Source organism: Diabrotica virgifera, chromosome 6 (genome assembly GCF_917563875.1).
Source record: "Diabrotica virgifera virgifera chromosome 6, PGI_DIABVI_V3a".
Taxonomy (NCBI): Eukaryota; Metazoa; Arthropoda; class Insecta; order Coleoptera; family Chrysomelidae; genus Diabrotica; species Diabrotica virgifera.
In genome coordinates, this window is record NC_065448.1 from 236,919,041 (window position 1) to 236,939,624 (window position 20,584).

The 20,584-nt window shown below is 32.0% G+C and overlaps 1 protein-coding gene across 1 annotated transcript in view; it reads right to left on the reverse strand.

Moving 5' to 3' along the window:
* LOC126886330 (zinc finger protein 665-like) overlaps positions 1–20,584 on the reverse strand; it is a 368,013-nt gene that overhangs the window by 74,914 nt on the left and 272,515 nt on the right. The window lies entirely within an intron of this gene.

Consider the following 20,584-nt stretch of genomic DNA (forward strand, 5'->3'; position numbering starts at 1 on the left):
ACAACCTGTCCTTAATCTTTAACTCATAGAGTGGAAAAATAGCTACGCATCACTCTAGATCTAGACAAAGTGTGTGTATGTGTGTGCGGAACACTAAGAATTTGACTGAATATTACATTTGGCATTTTTCCAATTAAAAGAGATACATCAGATAGTAGTCATGTCTTGAAAAAATTGTGTCTTCTATGATAATAATTGAATCCTATGCTGGAACAATGTTTGCGTAACCACAATAGTTGTATTTTGGTTTTCCAGGAACAAAGTTCTATATGTGCAAAATAATGTACTGCCGAGCATTGGGAATATTAAGACTTTACTTGATGCATCCTAAAATCTATCATGTTATCCTCATAAAGTTGCTTTTTTCAAATCATTACTACTTGCATGTTTTTCAAAAGTTGTAGACAAAATCTGATTTGGCATTTACAACATTGTTCCTGCATAGGAAAAAAATTTGAAATTGAACTAATTTGGTAACACTTATTATATTCAATGTTTATAATATAATAATAATAATACTTTATTTGAAATAGGATAACCTAATATAAACATGCTAAAGTACATATAGTCAAAACAATACAAGTATTGATATAGTCCATAACTTAATTTAAAAAGTAAAAAACTCAAACTAATTAAAATGTCAATATCGAAAGCCACAAACACTTGAATAAAATACCAATGCGATCAACGTAAGCACAATAAGTATAAGGCAACACAAATACATTCAACACATTATTCTCTATAATATATTTTTTTTTAACTGTACTTGAATGTATTAATGTTTCTACAAGTTCCTAAAACGAGAGGTAGTTCATTATATTCTTTAAACCCTTTGCAAATTAAAGAATTCATCATAAAGCTATTTTTAAACTCAACAATATGTAGATTATTTGTACCCCTTGTATTATAATCATGTACATCTCTCTGAAAAGAAACATATTTTTGAAAGTAAGATGGAGCCAACGAGTTCAATATTTTATACACAAAAACCATGGTTAGGTAATGCAAACGTTGACGAACTGACAACCATTCAAGAGATTTTAACATAATCAATATTGGCGTTATTCTACTAGTTCTTAATATGATGCGCATCCCTCTATTTTGAAGTTTTTGCAGCTGACTAATTTTATTAAGACTGAATAAATATACAATCGATGCACAGTAATCAAAGTGTGGCTGTATTATTGTATTATATAAAGTTACTTTAGTCTCAGTCGACAGATTTTGAGCTATTCTGGTGAAAAAGTATAATTTTTTTGAAATTTTTTTACTAATATGTATACTCAAAATGTCCATCAAATGACAGCACGTTATCAAGCTGAAAACCTAAATATTTTGCCGTTTTTACAACTTTGATCTCTTCATTGTTAATGTGTAAATTAATCAGATTTAAATTTATTAAACTATACTTATATTTAGTAGTAAAAATAACAGCTTTGGTTTTATCAATATTTAGTTTTAATTTATTCATGTTGAGGTATTTATTAACTCGATCAAGTGTTCTGTTCATCTTCTCTACAGCATTCTCTAACTTAACATCACTACATGCTATCAAAGTATCATCAGCAAAAAGATTGATAAATTCACAATCCAAAAACAAATCTATATCATTTATATACAGTATGAAGAGGAGTGGTCCAAGGACACTACCTTGAGGTACCCCTACCAAAATGTCTTTCTCAGTCGATACTGTATTATTAAAACATACTTTTTGCCTGCGATTGCTTAGATAATCTTCAAACCAACTTAAAACCTTACCGGAAACTCCATATTGTTCAATTTTAGCTAATAAAATGTTTCTATCAATGGTTTCAAAAGCTCTTCTCAGATCCAAAAAAACCCCAATAGTATATTTACCATCTTTTATATCATTCTTTAGCTTGCAGATTGTTAGCTGTACTGCAGTTTCACAAGAATGGTTCTTTCTAAACCCAGACTGATTTTCTATTAAAATTGAATTCCTTTTTACATGTTCCATTAATTGCTCATAAACAACTAGCTCCAGGAGTTTCTCAATTGTCGGTAATGCATTAATAGGTCTAAATTCCTCAGCCTTATTTGTATTACTGATCTTTTGGATAGGAATAATTGTACTAGTTTTAAGCTGATTTGGCACCTTTCCAGCATCCAGTGACGTATTAATTAAGTTTAGTATGATGTGACCAATTGTCTCATAAATTTCCTTTAACGTTCTACCATTTAAAATTTCATAGTTAGAATATTTATTATCCAACACATTCATAAATGAACCTAACTCTTTCAAAGTTAATTGTACAAAATTGTCAAATGGCAAATAAAGATTACAATTTACATTTATCCAATCATTAAAAAAATCTGTATGACTTACAATACTAGAAATACTCTCAACAAAATATTTATTAAAACCCATAGATATGTCCATACTGTCTCTTTTAACGGCTATTTCACCAGTGATGTTACATCGAAATTGAACACATTTAGGTGTATCTTTTGTATTTGTATTGACCAATTTTTTTAGCGTCTTCCACATTTTTTTAGGATCTGATCTATAATTATCTATTTGATTATAATAGTATGCAGATTTTTTGGACTTTAAAGTACTAACTACATCATTTCTATATTTTTTGAAATTATTCCACATAACTTGTTTTTGTGTTTCATGACCACATGATTTGAAATTCTTATATGCATCATCACGAATTTTAATTTTTTTATAAACCTCATTATCAAACCATGGTAATTTGGGATTGTGTTTACAAGCAGTGGCGTAGGAATCCACCGGGGCCACCGGGGCAGTGCCCCGGGGCCCCCGCGAGACTCCTGGGAAAAAAGGAGGGTCATTGTCTAGTTTATGTACTTCTCGAATTTTGAAAAACTAAATATACGTACGTGTTCAGAATGTTCTTTTAAACAAAATATCTATTACTATTTTCCCGGTATTACTTACTAAATTTTCTGGGATTTTTCCATTGCCCTTCAAGGATCCCATCAACTTCGTCGTAAATACGTAATTAAGTACGCAATTAGTGTGACTGTTTGCCTGCTCAGAACATAAAAACATGGCACAAAACGGCAAAAATCTTATTTTTAATCGTCGATTGTGTCGTAAAAAAGCTTTACCCGCGAAATTGTAAACTATTTTTTGTTTATAAGAACAATCTGAACACGTGTGTATATTTAGTTTTTCAAAATTCGAGAAGTACATAAACTATACAATTACCAAAAGGAGAAATGGGGGAAGATAGAGCGAGAGAGTTCAGGGGTTGCAGAATTTTTAATTTGTGGCGAGCGGCTGCCTGGCAGGTAGTGGGTGGGGAGGGGATCGCAGTCCTAGCAGCGAAGAGCGAATGACCTTGTGTCTATTGTTCTCAGTACGTAGTCAGTAATCAGTTCGTCAACACTCCTGTCTCTGCTGTAGTCTGTGTATGCGTGTTTTAGCGTTTATTTGGTTACAAAAGTATGGTGCGTGTACGTGCGGCCTATTTAATCTGATCTGTGTATAGTTTGTAAATAGTTTTAATAAATTGAGTATGAAGCGAACTTATGAAAGTGGGTCTCAGAAACGCAAAGAGAAAAAACGAAAAGACGATGAAGCTGCACGAAGTTCAAAAAATTTAAATGCTTGGTTAACTGAAGCTTGGTCCTTATCAACCTGAAGGACCTTTTCCAAGAGATAGGCAAGGGCGATGTTTTTCGAGTCATTATTATTTATTTACAACCAATGCTGGTATAAAACTCAAGAGAAATTGGTTGTGCTATTCAAAAAGTAACGATTGTGTCTATTGCCTTCCATGTTGGTTGTTTCCTCAGGACGTCCTTGTAACTGGAATAAATTTGAGTAACCTGTTTTCAAAAAACGGCGTGAGAGACTGGAAACACATTTCGGAACGCATAGCTAGTCATGAAGGGTCAAAAGTGCATTCTCAAGCCTGCATGATGTATGAACAGTGGTCAAGAAATAGAACTGTTGTAGATACTATTAACAAACAAAGTGAAGATGAAAGAAGATTTTGGCGTAAGGTGATTGAAAGAATCTTGAATGTAACTCTGACTCTAGCAACATGTAATTTAGCATTTCGAGGGCACAGAGAAAACTTGGAAAGCAGCAACAAGGGAAATTTCCTCTCCATTATTGAATTGCTTTCAAAGTATGACCCGATTTTAGAAAAGCTTTTAATGCGGCCTCAAGGGGAAACTAATTATTTAAGCCCACTATTCAAAATGAACTTATAGAGCTTTTGGCCTCCCATCTCAGGAAAACTATTTTGAACGAGATACACAATGCTTCGTTTTTTTCTGTTATTTTTGACACTACCCAAGATATAGCTAAAGTGCAAGGTCCCTATACCATAGGTTGTATGGTAACTTTGACATTGACAAATGAAATATTGTCATCGTGACGTCACCCAGACGATCAATTTTACGAATTGTTTGTAAACATAATAGGATACGTGGTCTGGAGGCTATATTTTGTTATTAAATATCGTTAGTGTTTTAATTTGTGTTTATATCTTGAGATATAATGTATCTATAGATATCATTAAGTGTTTTTAGTATAATAACTTAAACCCAAAACTCTTTTACAAGTGTTAAGATACATTTTAATGTGGTTGTATTAAAGTACCTACCTACTTACTTACTGGATTTTCTTTCTGCTGTATTGTATAGTAAAGGACATTCTTGTATAGAGACATTACAGTTCTGTAATGTCTCTTGCGGTTCTTCACATCAAGTTTACATCATCTGTGTAGGTTACAATCTGCTTAGACTTATTGAACAATATATCTAATTAAGTCTATAGATAATAGATCTATTATATGTAATTGTTTCATATAAAATTATAACCAATATTGCAGCCATCTGAAGATAGTTTGAATAAACAATTATAAACTAAATGAGTATATAAAATGGGGAAAATTCGCTTTATTGGACTGAAATTGTATTTTTTTTATAATTTACTGTTAATGTAAAACTTCACAGGTACCTATTGAATGGAATCATAATGTTTTCATAGTTTTAGGTATTATAATGCAGTACCTAACGTAATTAGATGCTCTTAAGGGAAAAACTACTAATTTTGATACATAAATCTTTAGTTGAATATCTTTTTCACCATGGTTTACATGTTAGGAGGAATTTATAATAATGTACTACATGCATTATCCCCAATTCAAAATTATTATATACCTACTCAAAATTATTTAAAAAAGTAAATTGTATTCAACCCATTATTAATATACCTAGGATATTTGAATGATTTAGTCCCATATATACACAAGAAAGAATCTCCTTCTGCTTTAATTAAGTAGTAATGCTATTCTACTGCATATATTTAATTGCAATTATATTCTATGATTTTTGTAACTCTACAGGTATCTACCACATTTTTTAAAGAATATATGAAATAAATAGTCATTAAAAATCCAAACGTATTTTTTTTAAATATACACATTTTCAATACATTCCTACTTTCCGAGTTCATTTCAATGAGTGAAGTGAATGAATTTGAATGCAGCATTCTGGGTGACGTCACTCCCGCCATTAGATTCTCGACGCTGATTGGTGGAAAGTTACCATGCAACCTGTCTATTTATGAACCTTGGCTAAAGTGGACCAGTTGAGTGAAGTTTACAGATACGTAAAAATTGAAAAAAGTGAATTGGGGAAACCTACAAAGCTGGAGATATGTGAAGTTTTCTTTTCTTTTATAGAAGCTAAAGACCAAACAGCGGAAGGGTTAGCAGATGAAATACTTAAGACAATAAACTCAAAGGGCTTGGATCTAAGCAAATGTCGAGGTCAAGGATATGACGGAGCTGCCGTTATGAGTGGAGTGTACAATGGTGTGCAACGTCGAATAGGAGACAAAGCTCCAAATGCGTACTTTGTACATTGTGCAGCACATAACCTGAATTTAGTTGTAAAAGACGCTGTCGAAGACAACAGAGAAATTTGTAATTTATTTGACACAATACAAAGTGTCTATTGCTTTTTTGGTCACAGTATTGTTTGATGGGAAGAGTTACAGTCAACACAACAAAATGAAAGTAACAAAAAAGAGACGTTAAAATCCTTAAATCCTACTCGATGGGCTGGGAGGTTAGATGCAGTCAGTGCTTTAAAACATAGGTTTTGTGACGTATTGAAAAAATCATTTTGAGGCTAAGCATGATTAGCTTATTTAAAAGTAGATTAAAGAGCTAGAACTGCAAAATAGTTAGATATTTTAAAATAAAAAAAAATAAAATCAATTAAAAAATTTGTATTCCCCCAAAAGCAAGCTGAAATTTTTTTTGTAGTAGGGGCCCCGTGAGTGGACTTGCCCCAGGGCCCCCGGATTTATCGCTACGCCACTGTTTACAAGTCTGAATAGGTGCATTATTATCAATTTCAATTTTACAATTTTCATGTATTTGTTGGTAAATAACATCCACATCAGTAGAATCCAAATTCCAGTTGTATGAAATTAAGTTAGTTTTTATTTTCAAATAATTTTTTTCATTTAAATTTCTATATTGTTTAATAATCATATTAGATGTGTATTTCGTATTATTAAGATTTACTGATATTACTGAGTGATCACTAATTTTAGGAGAATCATGAACGTTGGATGTGATTTGATCCTCATTTGTAAGTACATAATCAACTAACGTTTTACTTGTATTTGTTATGCATGTTGGTTTGTCTATTACCTGTCTTATACCATAGTTTGATAATAGGTTTTTAACCTTCCTAACATAAAAAGTATCAGCAAAAAAATTCAAATTAAAGTCACCGATTAATACAAAATTGTAATTCCTAGCAATAATACAATCACACATATTTTCAAAATCATCCAAGAACTTAGCATCAGAACTTGAAGGCGAATGATAGAGACAACCCGAATGTTTTGTCTTACTATATTATACAAGAGGAAATATCTGCATCTAATAATAACAATAAAGGTCTGCATTTTTTGTTCAAATTCAAACAATACACAAAATATAACATGATATAATATAATCATATATCGTCGGCCTCAGTGCCAAATCTTGTACATATGTGCATGTTGTGAGATTTTTCAGGAAATGAAAAAAACTCTTATATATTTTTTATCTTTATCAGAATTAATATCATTTTGCCGAAATGTGTTAAAAAGTACTATACTCTTTAAATTTAGAAATAATATTAAGAAGATTATATCAGTATTGGGACCGTGCAAGTTCGGCAAAGCGACCCCTATTTCTACGCTCTGTACTTTTATTCGCACTGTTAATTATATTGGCCAATTATATTAGTCCTGGTTATTGGATAATTGTCAAGGCCATAGTCCAAAAAAATAATAAGAAGAAAAAATAAGATGCAGGTTATGTTATGCAAACGAAAACAATTGTATGTAGTAAATAAAATTAGTTATTAAAATGCAGTACTGCAAGCAAAATACAATTAATTAAATTTACCTTTATATAATAATTGCATATCGTATCAATATTGTGGAGCAATATAAAATTTTTCTGCTTCAATGACAGAAGGTATGAAATATACGTCAATTTGACAATTTCAATTGACAATATGAATTGTTTAAGATAGTTGCAATATTTCTCCGCGACTCGCGCACGGTCGTTTCTCGTTTCCCCTTCCAAGTACTTGCACACCGCGAATTATGTGTTGTAATTATAAATAAAAAAATAGTGGATTTTGTCAATAATGTACATATGAGGTTTGGCTCTGACAATGACGATATACCTCTATGCACAAAATACTAAAAAAAATGCTGAAGATCAGTTGGTACCGATTTCAAGAAATCAGCACCTAGACTTTTCATCTTAAGCAAGAGAAAAAAAGCACAAATTGAGCATTTTTAGATTAATACATCAATAAAAGTAGCAACATTAAATCTTCAAATTAACAAGGGTCTACACAACCTACCTGTATATTTGGCTAAATATCGTTACATAATTTGTAGCATCATCCCATAAGCACAATGTAAATATGAATGCAAAGATTGCATTTATCTCAAATCTTCGTTTTTTGCAGTTAGGCCACTGTTGCTCTGTGCCCCTTATGTCAGTTCTATAAACAGTGATGAGTGCGCTAATAAATTAAGTTGTGAGATAAAAAGAAATAAAACTAGTGTAGGTGGGAAATTTAGCGATACAAACCTATACATTTATATTATATTTATTGTTTTCCACCTTTAGATGTATCGGACGAGTTTGGCAACTGCCACTGTGACAGTTTTAGTTGAAATGCTCATCTAATACGTCTAAAGGTGGGAAACAATAAGTAAAATGTAAACTTATAAGTTTTTATCGCTAAATCTACCACCTCCACTAGTTTCATTTCTGTTTATCTCACAACTTAATATTTTCCACCTTTGCGTTATTTTGCCGGTTATTAGGGCGCTCATCACTGTATAACTTTTTTAAAAAGATATGTTGGTAGTGAGTTTTTGATAATTTTGTGGAACAGACAAGCAGCATGTAGAAATCTTGTCTTTTCCACGCTCAACCATTTTACATGTTTTAAATTTGTGACAAATAGGCTGGTGTCTTTTGAACCCCCCGAATTCTTCCTCTGTCATCTGATCGAATACAATATGCATATGGGCCATTCCACGAATATACGTCTGTTCTAGACCATCGCGACAATGAATATTTTAGTGTGCAACATAAGAAGTACGAAACTAAATTGCTAATTACATTCTTCTTTATTGGAATAATTTTTACAGCCATTTACTTTCGTACTTCTTATGTTGCACACTAAAATATTCGTTGTCGCGATGGTCTAGAACAGACGCGTTCGTGGAATGGCCCATACACAACATCACCATAGTTAAATTTTGATAGGACTAAACTTTCGCACAGTTTACTTTGTATGACTGACAGCAGCAATTATGATTGTTCGATGCAGCAAAATTGTTCTTAAACATCGCCAACTTTTGATGAACTATCTTCTCATATTCAGTGATATTTTATTCATTGTGTTTCTAAAAATAGTATATCTGATTAGAAAATTAACATTTCTGTAGCAATTTCTGTATTTCAAGCAATTATTTTTTAATGTGACAGGCTTTATAGATTCTTTATAATACCTCTAAAATATGTCATTACTTACCAGTAAAATGTTATCTATCTATGCCCTCAGTTTCATTTATTTTGCTTTCAGACATGCAGCTCTTGGATTCTCAATATTTTACATCTCATTTTACATTTTCTCTTTAAATATGTTACATCTTTCTAAAGCATTTCTGTAGGAAATTATAAATCATTATAATTACATAATATTATTATTATTGTTCTATATTTTGTTTATTTTTATTGGATATTGCAGACATTAAAACAACAAACAACGGTCAACTAAAATTTAAATTCTAGGTTATATCTTATGATCACAGTCAGCTTTCTAACCAATCGCAAGCCGGGATTTTGTGGCCAATCATAGCCTTGCGAAATTTCTTTTTGTTTGGTGCTACAGACTCTATAGTTTATTTTTTAACCAGGAGGAGTAAACTAAAAAGACAGATTCACACCCAAGAAAGTCACTAGAATAATAACCATAATAACCGAATACATCTTCTTTTTTGGTTGATCTAGTCGGCCCTCAACGGTAATTCATAAATATTATATTAAATTATTACGTCGCTAAAGAGTTCCAAAAATAACTGATTTTTATATAAAAGCAGACTAACAATCTAAAAATTAAAGGAATAACACAGAAAACACAAAAATCGCCGATATAACTTAATTAACCTATGAAATGTCACTAGTGTCAAAATTAGATAAATGTCATTAGTGTCAAAATTTTATAACAGTGGAGTAAACTTGGCTGCGGTTGGACCAATTACAAACAAGCAATACAGCGCGGTAAATTTGAATCACTCCTCTTGGTTAAAAAACAAACCATAGTTAGATAAGGTATATATAAGTCACATAGATGTTTCACGCAGGTATCTCAAGGTCATACTAAACTAAATGTCATTTTTAGTAATGATACGTTTTTTGAGATGTCGCCATGCACCTGGAGTGAAGATTTCTTCTATATCACTGATTAGCCCCGTATTCATAGTCGGTACTCAACCCGTACTTGAGGTCGTGCTCAGCCAAGTCGAACTTACGGTAGCGTCGTACTCAAGTTTTCGTTCTGTTTCATAAACGATACTTCGGGTTTTCTCGGGTAAGGTTGTGCTCAAGCATTGAAATTGACATAGGACACCAAATAAAATGCAGAATCTGTCAATTATCTTTGCAATATTTTTATTTACATAATTTGTTTTTTGAAAATAAATTATTTAAATGCTTAAGTTAAAGAAAATTTATTATATGGGTGGGAAGATAACATTTTTATTTTTTCTAATTCAATAATGTGCTATTATTTCAGAGGTTATTGGTAATCGGTATATCCGTATTATAGTTTTCATTATTATTTGTGTTTGTGATAAATGATTGCATTGTAAATTTGGATCTTTAAAACAATGGTTTTATGTAAATAAAAGCCCTAACCTACATGTAAATAATGTTCTGTTTATACTTATGTTAATAGAAATATACCTATGTATCTATTTTTATTTTGGAGTTAATGTAGGTATTCAAGATAAATGTATATTGGAAACATGAAACTGTTTTAAATTCCAAATGTCAATGCTATTTGTGGATATTGATATTACCCCACTAAAAATGACAAAATAGTGTGATATTACTTTATTTTTGTTGGGGAGTAATGGGTACTAATCAAATATTCAAAGAACATTGAGAAAACACTAGGAGATACCCTTTATTTCTCACTGAAAGGAAGGAAAAACTTTGGTGCTTCATAGTATGTACCTACCGTTTTATTAGGTTTGTTCTAGCATCAGTTTCAAACGGTTTAAAACCATCAGCGAATAGTGGACCAGCGTGAGTAGAGGGGATAGCACTGGTGACTATTATGTTTTCTCACTGGCCAACTGTTTGCTGGTGGTTTCTGACTAGTTTGACTGTTTGCTAGAACAAACCTATAATGGTGTCAGCTTTCTTCTGTTTATATACTTCATCAGACCATAGGCGTAACCAGGGGGGGGTTGTAACCAACCCCCCCCCCCATTGGGATGTACTTTGAGCTCTATACGCTTAACACCATAGCCCTCAGAGACCTTCCAGTAGTTGTAACCCCCCCCCCCTTCAGGTAGTTGTAACCCCCCCCTTAGGATCATCCTGGTTACGCCTATGCATCAGACTTAACACTACAAAACAAAGAACTAACGAACAAACCATGACATTGGAACATAATATAAAATGCAATTTACAATTTCCGTGGGAATAAGTCACAATTTAAGTTTGAAATTAAATTTATTTGATGTTTAAATTTTACAAATCACATGCTATGATTTTTCTGATGGATATTCTTAAGTTAAATTTGATTTTATGTAACCGAATGAACTATCTTTCAATAAAATCGTCCCTTGTCAATATGAATGAGTCAGATAAATTTAAATTATTAGAAGGATTTTGTACCAAGCAAAACAATATTGATATAAAATATTAACAATCTTACCCAAATAACAGCACAAAAGTATATATTTGTGAATATTACCCCAGTATAACAAAATACTGTGATATTACTTTATTCTTGGTGGGGAGTAATGGGTACTAATGAAATATTATTCAAAGTATGTACATAGAGAAAACACTGGGAAATCTCCTTTATTTCTTACTGAGCAAATAAAACTCTGGTGCCTAAATCCACTAAAAATTTCTTACAATACTTTTCTTTTCTAGATGTCTACTTTCATTTCATCTTTCTTATTTATTGTCCAATTGTCACAATCATACGCAGCCACTGGTCAAATGCCTGTTTCATATACCTACATATTTGAATTATAGCTGCCCTACATACATTTTTGACTTCAATCTTATACCATTGTTCTGCTTCCTTTTCTTCTTATTGTGCTGTCTTCTAACGAAGGTTGGCAATCACTTCTTTAAACAGTTCTCTATCTTTTGCAATATGAAATATCTCTTCAACGCTGAGGTTAGTTCAATCTCTGATATTCCTCAGCTATGCTTCCTTTTAGAAGTATGTTTTATATTTCTTCTTCCTTCTTCTATATTTATCAATTATTGTCACTCCCAAACACTTGAATTGAAATGCCAAATACTGGAATTTTCAATTCTGCACCTCAGAGGTAAACTACACTATGTTGACATGGTGTTATTTTAAACAAGTTCCTTTAATCCACTTATTTTATTAGTTGGATTATACAAATTGGTAATGTATTATCATTAAAATATGGTCATATTGACTTTCAACCAATTATGGGATATATCAGATCTTTATTAACATTCTAAGTGCTCTAAACTTTGTTGCAACACAGTTGCTCGAAATGACATAGTGTAGTTTACCTCAGAGGTCCAGAATTGTGTATCCCTTTGTTCCTGTTTTTAGTGTGACAAATTTATTCTATTTTATCTCTCCACACATTTCAATATAATATTTTGTTCTGGTTTCGTTTGTAGACATGCATTTTCTTTCTTCACCTTTCAAGTTCCTAACAAACTTCAGTTTTTTCTTATTAAGACAACAATGTCATCTGCATAAATAGTATGGGCCATTCCACGAACATACACCTGTTTTGGATTACTTCGACAACGAATATTTTACTGTGCAACATAAGAAGTACGAAAGTAAATGGCGCTAATAATTATTCCAATAAACAACAATGTAATTTGCAATTTACTTTCGTTCTTATTTTGTACAGTAAAATATTCGTTGTCGAAGTAATCCAAAACAGGCGTATGTTCGTGGAATAGGGTATATATTGCTGTTTACATGCATAATTAACTTTATAATTGGTAAGGAAAGGTTTAACACTTATTTAAAAGGAGGGAAACTCATACTCATTTATTTTAAAATAAAATATAAAAATACATATTGAGAAATAAAATAAAAAGAATGTAAGTATCTAACATAATACAAGGATTCAATAATATATTCTCAGAATAAATAAACAAATTCCAGTTGAATGTAGAACAAGAGAAAGACACAAAATTACTTTCCAGTTTAGCTCTTGGATCTGCTAATGAACTTGGATCAAATATTAAGATGTCTTGATAAGTGTTCTTGAAAAACAATATACATAATCTCCCTTCGAGAACCTGTACATTAGGAAAATGGGCAACCTCATAAAAACTGGTTATATTCCTCTAAGTAGCATACAATCTTTGTTGTTAAGTTAATGCTCTGATGAAATTCAATATTAAAACTCCATTGGATTTTAGATATAATTTTATCACGAATTTGTCCGGGCGATTTTCTTCTTCAACACTATCAATAAACTCTAAAAATTCTTCAACTTCTTCATACATTTTTTATTGTAATTAGAAAAACGAAAAATATGGATTGGAAGTCGAACTGAATTGGAAAAAATATTCAATCGAGATTCAAACAAAGTTAGGTTAGAAACGCATACTTAAGGTAGGTCTATCGACGACTTGAGACTCAGCTGTCATTAGTGTCATTTTTTGGCTCTTCAAGACCGCATTTCACGTTGAGTACGGTTTATGAAACACAAATTTGTTCAAGGTCGACCTTAAGCATCGACGCTGACTTGAGTACCGACTATGAATACGGGCCTGAGTGTCATAATTTGTCAATTGTCATCATTGTCAGTGTCAGTATGCCTTTATCTTTTATCTTTATGTCAGTAAAAATGTTTATCTGATTGTTAGCAATAATAAAAAATCCTGATTTAGATAAAATGGATTCAAATACAGTTTTTGAAACAAAACGAATGTGATTTGAAGATCCCTAGGAAGATCAAATTCCTAGCTTACATTTGCATGGTGAGTTCAACAAGTATTTGTTATTAGAGAACAAGTAACACAGTTAGTGGTGTAGGGAAGCAAACGAATGTTAGCACCAACACCAAGTAAGTAACCCCTGCAGAAAATATATAATTAATACAAATTATTTTACGTGAAATGAAGGTTATTATCAAATCAATTATATTAATTTTTTGTTTTAGTTGGAAGTACTCAACAAGTAGAGATGCACACATGTTTCAATCATTTGAGATACCCTTTTGTAGAAGTATTTGGAAGATAACTATTAATAATTTCATTTGTAAAGATACGATTTGTAAAAAAGTATATTATACAAAGTGGTTTTGCTGGTATTAAATAAATAAATAAAAATACGTTGTCATGTCTTATTTTTTCCCAAATGGTATTTTGTATATTTGAAATTAAAAATAATTTGCATATTTTAAAACCAAATTATTTTTTTTTCAACTATACAAATATTTTAAGCTAACATTTTCTTCCCACCAAAATTACATTTTGAAATTCCCGCTTGAAATTAGTTCCGATACAAGCGGCATGGAGCGCTGTTTTTCATATTTAACCCATTTAACCAAAGCGTTATCGTGAAACATCTAGAGGAGGTAGGTGATCTGTGATATAAGTAGCTTTCATCATTTAACCAAAGCAGGTTAGGTTGCCACCTTCCACCTTCGCCACGTTGCCATATGATGAAATTTCTGGATTTCCCTAGTTTACTATTCGCAAAATTAAATTCCAACAGAGGGTGCTCAAAATTTCAAAGATGGACGACAACGCTAGGAAAACAATTCATTTTGTCATTTGAATTCACAGTTCTAAAACGTTAAATTAAAATCATTTACAGGAGTGTTTTGCCAAAGTAACCACTAAGTTTTGCAACTAAGACATCTTATAAGTTAAAGACGACTCAAAATTATGTTTAATCTGTATGCATTCATTAAAATTTGATGCTAACTACTGATTTGTTTTTACCTTTTTTTCATAAAAAAAATCTGGCCCCCGATAATCACACAGCGTTCTAAAAATTATTAATCTATCTTAGGATTTCTAATTTTGTTTTTAATTTAATTAATAGGTGCACTACAGTTTATTTTACACCGACAGATAACAATTTTTAATTAAATAAAAACTGGAAACTTGGAAACTAAGTAGGTGTATTTATTTTATAATAATTGTGTTCTGGAAATTACGATAACAATCTACATTCTATGTACATAATATATACTACATTTTATTCATTTATTTAATTTTGCAGTCGCTTAAACATTAAAAAATACTACGTTTAATACAAACGTTAAATTAACAAAATGTGTGATTTGGCATTGGTTAATTTAGGTCATTACGTAGAGTATAATAGGAATGAATACTGAGGAACACTGCAATAGTTTTTTTAAGTCGAAATTATTGTTAATTACAACATAAACTGATCGCAAATATGTACACAAGTTAATGGCAAAGTCAATGTTTTACTTGACTTGATGCTTTTCAATTTCGCCACCAGGCGTCGCCCACTTTGCGGTTCCTCGCCAATTCACACGGTTATTAGACTTTATTAAGTGCACTTTACATCAACAATAAATTGAACAATAAATTGACCAAGTTATTCAAGGCCAAATTTGACGTGTTCTCAAAGCACAATTTGACATCCAAGTTTGTTCGTTATTAACTTGACGCCAATAAATTCGTGAATTTCTTGAAAGCAAAATTTTCTTGTCCTCAAAAAAATTGAAGGAACTTGGAATAAATGTTGTAAAAATGTCAATATTTTCAGTAGTACCAATGCAATGATTTTTTATTAGAAGCTTTTGAATGTCGTTTGTTTCTTTGTTTGAGTAAAGTGTTTGATTTGAAACAGAATAGAATAGAACAGATTAATAAAATAGAGAGATAGATTAGAATAGATATATAGTATAAAATAAACTGAAATAGAATAGAGTAGAATATAATAGAATAGATGTAATATATATGTAGATACTTACTAATAAAGTATTTGATTTAAAACAGAATAGAGTAGAATGTAACAGATTAAATGAAATATATAGATAGATTAGAATAGATATATAGTATAGAATAAAGTAAAATATAATATAATAGGTGAAATTATTGTGAAAAGCAATAGTTTTAAGTACCTAGGATCGGTATTACAGAGTAATGGAGAAATAGATGGAGATGCATGCAGTAGAATTAGGGCTGGATGGATGAAGTGGAAAGAAGCGAGTGGTGTGTTGTGACAGAAAAATTCCAATGAAGCTGAAGGGAAAATTCTATAAAACAGCCACAAGACCGGCTATGATGCGCGGAACTGAATGTTGGGCAGTGAAAAAGAAAGCGGAACAACGAATGCATGTGGTGGAAATGAGAATGCTTAGATGGATGAGTGGAGTGACAAAGAAGGATAAAATTAGATATGAGTATATTAGGGGAAGTCTAGGTGTGGCACCAATTGATGCCAAAATGAGAGAGCATAGGTTAAGATGGTTTGGTCATGTTCAACATCGAGACGTTAATCACCCAATACGAAGAATAGCTGAAGTGCAGATTCCTGGAAGGAGTAGGAGAGGAAGACCAAAGAAGACGATAAGGCAGGACATGTTGGTAAAGGGGATTAACATTGATATGACTCAAGATAGAATTGTGTGGAGAAATGCAATTAGGGAAGCCGACACTGCATAGGGATAAGGCAAAGAGAATGATGATGATGATAATAGGTGTAATGTGTAGATACTTATATAGAATAGGTTTGAAATAGAGTAGAATATAATAGAATAAAGATACTATATACCTACATCCCTAATAGCACAAGGATGTCCTTCACAGACTTTAGGGAGGTCCGTTTTCGTCCAAGGAACGTCCTATTTTGGTCCAAATGTCGCGCTACCGAATGTCTGTTGGACGTCCACTTAAGGTCCGAAGGGACGTACATTGGACCTTAATCGGACGTCCTAGGGGACGTAAATTGGACCTTAACAGGACGTCCTATTTTGGTCCAAATGCCACGTTGCCAAACGTCCAATGGACGTCCACCTAACGTCCGAGGGGACGTTCAGTGAATGTCAATTGGACCTTCATAGGATGTCCCAGTTTGGTCCAATGTCTTGCTGCCGAACGTCCATCTAACATCCTGAGAGGACCTCCGGTGGACGTCTAGCATCGATATTTAGACCTGTGGAGAATGTATGGTGGGAAATAAAAAATATATTTTTAAGGAACTTATATTACATCTTATATTAAATTAAAATTATTGGATATTACATTATTTACATTAAATTACAATACACTTCTCCAAGAAATTAACGCACCACCTTAAAAATAGGGCATTTTTGATGTCTCGAATTTTCTAAACCTGTTGTCTCATCTGAGTGATTTTTTTATAATATAGCCTAGGCTATAGGTTACATCCTTAAGCTTGTCATGCACTGGTAGCTATACTGTAATATATGTATATTATATCATATCGCTCTCTATAGTAATGAGTGAGCCTGCAGACAGGGAACTAATGGTTCCGTATGTGCAGGCTCACTCATTACTATAGAGAGCGACGTGATATAATATATATTACAGTATAGCTCCCCGTGCATGACAAGCATAAGGCAGTAACCTATAGCCTCAGGCTATATTATTATAAAAAAATCACTTAGATGGGACAACAGGTTTAGGAAATTCGAGACATCAAAAATGCCCAATTTTTAAGGTGGTGCGTAATGCACTGTATATATAGGTAAACTTATATACAGGCTGTAACAAAAATAAAATTTTTGTGTTTATTTAGTTGGCTATCTATTATAGTGTACAATCATCTAGAATATTTTGAACAAACTAAAAACATGAATATATCATCGAAAAAATAATAAAAAGGTCTTAAAATGCTTGGTTAGATATTAAGATCTAGTTAAAAAGAAACCAAAAACTGTATATTTTCTACAGAACGTAGATTATGAATTTTTAAGCCAGCTAATCCCATTTATTATACAGGGTGTCCCGAAAAGATTGGTCGTAAATTAAATCACATATTCTGGGACCAAAAATAATTTGAATGAACCTGACTTACCTTAGTACAAATATGCACACAAAAAAAGTTACAGCCCTTTGAAGATACAAAATGAAAATTCGATTTTTTCGAATATATCGAAAACTATTAAAGATTTTTTATTGAAAATGGACATGAAGCAATATTATTGCAGTAACATCTTAAAGAAAAATTATAGTGAAATTTGTGCACCCCATAAAAATTTTATGGGGGTTTTGTTCCCTTTAACCCCCCCAAACTTTTGGGTACGTTCCAATTAAATTATTTCTGCGGTACCATTAGTTAAACACTGTGTTTTTAAAACTTTTTTACCTCTTTCTATTTTTTCGATAAAGCTCTTTATCAAGATATGGCTTCTTTTTAAAATGGTTCAAAATATACCTAAAAATGTAAATCATTAAATAAATTTTCATATTATTAGTCTCTACAATCGTACTTAACCATATACAAATATGTGGTGGATTTGACAAATATTCAAAATATCACGATAAAAACTGACTTCAAAAAAGTACTAAGAGGCAAAAAAGTTTTAAAAACATTGTGTTTAATAGTACCACAATAATAATTCAATTGTAACTTACACAAAAGTTTGGGGGGGGGGGTTTAAACGAACAAAACCCCCATAAAATTTGTATGGGGTGTCGGGTGTCCAAATTTCACTATACAGTGGAACCTCGATTATCTGTCTCTCTATTAACTGTTAACCATTTTGTAAGAGAGACTAAAAACTTTTTTTACAGTCACCTCCTGTTTTCATATGATATTTTTTGACATGTTTTGTAGTAAATTCAATTATCTATTTACTACAAAACATGTCAAAATTTACATGTGAAAACAGATGACCCTAAAAATGGTTTTTCGTCTCCTACAAAATTCATGAAAAAGCAGATAGGAGGTATTGTCACATCACCGACGATATACCAGAAGTATATGTGGCCATACCAAATAATACATCCTTGATAAATATAAACATTTTTATTGCACAAAATATATATATTTCTATATATATATTTTTTTTTCCATAATCATCACTACGATGATGATTCATTTGTATTGAATTGTACATTGCAATTCTCTGATGTTTGGGAAAAAGGGCTTAAGTCAGAATTGCACATCGATAATGTTTTGATGATTTCTGGACCAGAAAAATCGGCTCTTTTTATTGGTACATACAGTTTAAGTCTGCAACACTTTTTTTATGGTCCAGAAATCATCAAAACATTATTGATGTGCAATTCTGACTTCAGCCCTTTTTGCCAAACATCAGAGAATTACAATCTGGTCATAACTGACCAATGAGCAATTTTAATTTAACCTAAATTACTACTGTTCCTTAAAATGAAGAGCTTACCCTATAGCGTCTCTTATCTAATCTAACAAGATCGTGCACTATTCTAACATACACAGGCACACAAGCACTACGCTCTGCTTTTCACTATCACCTATCACTCAAACTAGTTCAAAAGGCTTTGTCCTCTTCAATCTTCTAGTTTGTCCAGTAGTAGATATCGAGGAGCTGGATTTCCTCAATATTCTCATACTTATGAAGTTGTTGTTGCTCATGACCTCCTGCTATCTTCTTGATGACTATATTATCCAGGTTCCATTCCTAGGTCTTGATATTTGTTTATAAAGTAATATCTTATTATGCATCGACAATGTGGAGTTTCTTCCAACTAGTCAATACACTTTTTATAGGTATCTTTCTTTTGCCTTTCATAGCCACAACAAGGCTATAATACGTTTCCTTCCTGGTTTTTTTGTAGACCACTTTCAGCTGATTCTAAAAAATTAAAATGAATGGTAATTTTTCTATTCTTTACAATTAAAAATCAAAAGAAATAGGAAATAGGTACTACTATTTACAGGTAATAATATGCATAAATAATTCGTTTCCTAAAGAATACAGAAAATTGAAAACGTTTTTATAATACTTACATAATTGTTTAAACAAAAGAGACCCAGCCAGAGCAAAACTAACAGACAGAACTGCAAAAAAGCCACTAATTTCCATTTTCCCACCCCCTTAACTTATATGCATTTTCCAATCAAAATTTTTAGGTTGTCATGAACATGAAAGACTCAACCTCAACAAATAATAATAAACAAAAAGCTCTACAGCTCTACTTCCACTTCCCGCCAAATGGACACGGGTTGGTGACACTGAATTCACGCCAAATAAATGAAAAAATAGAACAATTTTCTTTTTCGTCAATTTCTTCACGTGAAGTTTATAACGAACAAACTTAGATGTCAAAGTCATAGAGGTATATATTAACATAGAGGGAGCCTACCTTCCGCGCTTCCTGACGACAAGATCTCAGGGACTGGTTTGCTGCATCTCCTTCTAACACATTGTATCGAGAATCTATAATGACATTCAGTGTGAATATAGGCACGAAAGAGGAGGACAACTGTAGCAGCTTTACTATGCGTAAGAGTGAAACAGCACTAATCCAAATAAAAAAGATGGTGTCGTCACTTCGCTCTGAATGACACTCTCTCTATGCTAATATTTAACTCTATGGTCAAAGTGTGCTTTTACACGTCAAATTTGGCCTTGAATAACTTGGTCAATTTCTTGTCCAATTTATTGTTGATGTAAAGTGGACTTTAGTAATGGAGAGTTATTGCCAACGTCTTTTCAGTCCGCCTGTAATAAAAGATCCTTTATTTTGACATATAAGCATGCGCAGTATTGCGTCTTTTATTTTTGTCTTTTAATAAAATACAGGCCGCCTGTATTTAAGGAAAATTAGAGGACACCTTTATTTTAATAAAA